Here is a 4,928-nt window from a genome sequence, read left to right on the forward strand (position 1 = left end):
GATCTGGTGTGATGATGGCCTAGTAATCCTACACAGCAGCGATGGACTGACGTTGATTTTCAACCGCCCCGTTGAGACATGGCTGCCACTCTGCACTTCGCCACAGCCTTGTAATAAATACGATGCCCTTCAACAGCTTCCCCAAGCCTGCCCTTCCCATCCACCATGTCAGACCTTGTGCCTACCTGACACCCCTGTCTGTACCCTCCGTCAGTGAGAGTCTTGGGGCCAAGACTGTACCTCACTTGTCTTTGCGTCCTCAGCCCTGAGCACAGTGCTCGGAATATAGTATGTGCTCAATACATGTTGCTGAGTACGTGACAGCGATTGGACTTCTGTACTAGAAGCTTCCACAGAGTTAAAAACTTAATCAACTCTGAAATGATGAGAATGTCAATCCATCCAAATATTCGTGAAATCCAAGCAAATGTTAAAGAGAGGATGGAGACAAGGCGGGAGAGAAAGAGCAGAGAGGCTGGGGAAGGCAAAGGAGCATGCGCGGTTACAAGTTCTGAAGCCTGCGGAATGTTTGCCCATACCAAGTTGAGCTTCCGAGGTTTTGCAAAAGGCAAAACATTTAAGAACGCTTTTTATCCCTGATATTTGTTATCACCTAACATGAGACTCTTGCTCCAAGCCAAGTACGGTAAGGTTCATCCAAATCTCAGGAAGAAAGAATAAAATTTGATGTGTGTGAGCTCAGAACTTTAATGTTAATCGCAAAGGCTATATCGTTTTCCCAAAGCTGCTGTATTTCATCTGCCCGTCCTTCCTTCTCCCCAACCCTCTTCCTTGCTCCATTACATTTTATTCTCTTCTTGGGGGTGGGTGGCCAAGGGAGAGGTAATTCATGCCACATCTCCAGACCCTGTGCAGAAAGTCTCCCCTCAAGGTGAGTGACAGTAAGTCACACTCTTTGTTTAAGGGATGAGGGTGGAATCAACAGTCAGCAGAAGAATTGCACACAGAGATCAACAGAATCTTGATCAAAATGGATAAAGTACAAAGAGATCACGTAGATGGAGTATTTATTTACTTCCTCATGTAGTTAAGAACAGGTTTTAAACATACAAGATTCTGGACTTGAAATGGGAAGTTTGCGAGTGATGATTTTTCATTCACAATTTTATTTCTTTACAAAAATGAAGTGATAGAGTTGCACTGCTTTCTTTAATAACAGAGAAATTAATATATCAGGAATTTTAATTATATTTTACTTTTATGATATACTTGATTTAATTAAACACTATTGCCACTTAAAGCATTTTATTTTTTTCAAGTACAATTGATATTTAATATTATTTTATATTAGTTTCAGCTGTACAGTATAGCGGTTAGACATTTATATAATTTACGAAGTGATCCCCCTAGTTAGTCTAGTACCCACTGGCACTATGCATTGTTATTACAATGTTATTGACTGTATCCCTATGCCATACTTTACATCCTTGTGACTGTTTTGTAACTACCAATTTGTACTTCTCCATCCCCGCACCTTTTTCACCCAGACCCCAACCCTCTCATCTGGCGGCCATCAGTTTCATCTCTGTATCTTTGAATCTGTTTCTGTTTTGTTTGTTCTTTACATTCTACATGTAAGTGAACACATATGATATTTGTCTTTCTCTGTCTGACTTATTTCACTTGGCAGAATACCCTCTAGGTCCATCGTGTTTTCGCAAGTGTTAAGATACCTTTTTTATGGCTGATTAATATTCCATTGTGTGTATGTCCCACCTCTTCTTTATTCAGTCATCTATTGATGGGCACCCATACCTTGGCTATTGTAAGTAACACCATGATGAACATAGGGGTGCATACATCTTTTCAAATTGGTGTTTTGGAGTCCTTTGGGTAAATACTCAGAAGTAGAATTGCAGGGTCATAAGGTAGTTCTGTTTTCCGTAGTGGCTGCACCAATTTGCAGTCCTCCCAGCCATGCACGAGGGTCCCTTCTCTCCACATCCTCTCAGCACTTGTTTTTTGATTCGTCTATAATGGCCATTCTGACAGGTGTGAGGCGATATCTCATTGTGGTTTTAATTTGCGTTTCTCTGATGCTTAAGCGACATTTCCTATGTCTATTGGCCATCTGTATGTCCTCTTTGGAGGAATGTCTATTCAGGTCCTCTGCCCATTTTTTAACTGGATTTTTGTTTTGGGGGGTTTAAGTCGTATGAGCTCTTTATAAATTTTGGATATTCACCTGTTTGGGGGTTTAAGTTGTATGAGCTCTTTATAAATTTTGGATATTCACCTGTTAATGGATGTAGCATTGGTGAATATCTTCTCCCACTTAGTGGGTTGTCTTTTCATTTTGTCGATGTTTCCTTTGCTGTGCAAAAAACCTTAAGTCTGATGTAGTCTCATTTATTTTTTCTTTTGTTTCCCTTACCTGAGGAGCTATATCAGAAAAGAAATATTACTAAGAGCAATGTCAGTTTACTGCCTATCTTTTCTTCTAGGAATTTTATGGTTTCAGGTCTTATATTGAAATCCTTTTTGAGTTTATTCTTGTACATGGTATAAGAAGGGAGTTTCTTCTTCTTTTTTTTATGTATCTTTTTTTTTTTTCAACACCACATATTGAATAGACTTTTTACCCTATCGTATATTCTTGTCTCCCGTGTCATAGACTAATTGACCATATAGGCGTGGGCTTATTTCTGGGCTCTCTGTTCTACAATTTCATTGCGATTTCAATGTGGTCTTGGGAGGAGGCGAGCACAGCATTTTCCTGCTCCGCCATCTTGACTGGAACTCGTCCGATTTACAACATTTTAGAAAGAATTGCTCTTAGGTAGAACTCTGCATTCCACTTCTCTCTCTCTCTCTAGTGGTCTTATCATTGAACTGCATTATGCGTGGTTTTGCAACAGGAGAATCACGATATCTTGTGGGAAAAAAAAAAAAAACCTCAGTGAGAGGAACTTGCTTATTCATAGGTGAATTTCTGTTGTCCATTATCATTTTTATCTAATATGAACCATTCTACACTGCTTGCCTTTAATCCCCATGCTTATTAAGGAGTTTAAGAAGAGAATCAGTTGATTTCAGGGCCTTTTGGAGTTCAAGGGCAAAGTGATTATTTCCTTAAAGGAAAAACGATCATGGACTCATCACAATTTCCAAAGTTCAGCTCTTTTTTGCTTCACTAATTAGAAGTCAGACCAAATGCATATCTGGAGGCTTTTATATAAGCAATCAGCCCTTTGCCCTGGGACCAATTACAGAAAAGTGTCCTTTACGTATTACTTTATGTGACTATCTAGTGTTCGTGCAGGCTGTCATATTTCACCATGAGTCATGCTAAGACCATGTCGTCACACAGTGGAACAGCTAACGGTATGTTTGCTCTTCTCACTTCAAGTACAAACACAGCTGCGCTTAAAGGCCTGCATGTTACCTGTAACTTCAACGTGAATGTGTGTAAATACACGTACGTGTGGACATGTTAAATAAGATCATGCTTCTTCATCTGAAAATGATCTTTTTATGACTAATTCCATGTGTAGAAATATCTTTTTTCCTTGCAAAATGAAAGCACCAGTCACGTGTGTATATAAAGAGCTAGATTTGGATACCAGCAAGAAATGTCTTGTCTTTTCTGATGTGTTTCAGAGAACTGTTGATGCACCAGTTATGTAGATCGATTGTCCAAAATGGCTTTTTTCAAGTGTTTTAGCCTGGGGGCAGAGCGAGGGGAAGAAATTAAGAAATTAAGAAAGAAATACAGGCCAAGGTCCAAATGGCTTCACTGTTGAATTCTATCAAAATTTTAGGAAAGTTTTTTCCAGTTCTTCACTCCTTTCAGAGAAGTAAAAGAGAAACTTATTCTCCAACTCTTTCCTTTTTTTTTTTTTAGGCGAGGCAACACTTGGTTGACCTCACAGATTAGATTGCAAGGACCTTGTCAGCTTATAATCACTTATTTTTTTAAGCCTACAGCACCTGGTCTTCCTAGGTGGTCTCCCATCCAAGTACTAACGAGGCCCGACCCTGCTTAGCTTCCGAGATCAGACTGGATCAGGCTTGTTCAGGGTAGCACGGCCACATTCTCCAACTCTTTCTTTTGAGGATACTATAACCTCATTCCCAAAATCTGACTGCAAGAAAGTAAAATTACAGTACATAAATGCTAAAAATGATAGAAAATAGAATGCAGCAAAACGTGAGCATGATTATCCATGACAACTAATTTGGGTTAATTCAGGTATTCAAGGTAGGCTTAATATTTAAAGTAATGAAATGAAAGAGAAAAATTGTATGAACATCTCAACAGAGGCATGCAAAGCATCTGGAAACCACTTAAATATGTATCAATGGTGAGTCCATTGTGATATATTAATACAATAGAATACTGTTCGGTAATAACAATGAAGAAGCCACAGCTTCATACACACAGGAATAAGTCACACAAAGATAATGTTGATAAAAGAAATCTGACACAAAAGAATAGATGCTGTTTGATTCCATTTATGTCATGTGGAAAAATACATTGAGGCCTGGTGTTTAGGATGCATGCGTAGGTGGTATAAGGGAACGAGGAAGTGATTACATCAATGCCAGGCTAACGATTACTTGGGGAAAGAGCTATAGGAAGTAGGAATTGAGAGGGGGCAGCTTTGTGGACGCTGATCATATTCTGTTTCTTGACATGGGTGAGGATTATATGGATGTTCATTTTGTGATAAATCATCGAACTGCATATCTTTTTTTTTTAGTTCATTTTTCTGCATAATTTTGGCTATATTTTATAAAAAGTCTTTACCAATTATATTCCCCTCACAAAGGAGAGATGTCAATTATGGTATCAAAGGTCTACATCACAAATGTGAAAAACTCGTATTTAAAGAATCAGTATTCCAGTTACTCATGTTAACAGATTCAAAAGAGCACTTTTTGGCCTTCCACCTTGATTTACTTAT

General features: G+C 38.7%; 1 pseudogene; it reads right to left on the minus strand.

The window, feature by feature from the left end:
* Positions 1-3,939: 3,939 nt before the first annotated feature.
* LOC112472817 lies at positions 3,940-4,058 on the minus strand (annotated as a pseudogene).
* Between the last annotated feature and the right edge of the window lie 870 nt (positions 4,059-4,928).

The sequence above is a fragment of the Pteropus alecto genome, unplaced genomic scaffold (assembly GCF_000325575.1).
Source record: "Pteropus alecto unplaced genomic scaffold, ASM32557v1 scaffold59, whole genome shotgun sequence".
Lineage (NCBI taxonomy): Eukaryota > Metazoa > Chordata > Mammalia > Chiroptera > Pteropodidae > Pteropus > Pteropus alecto.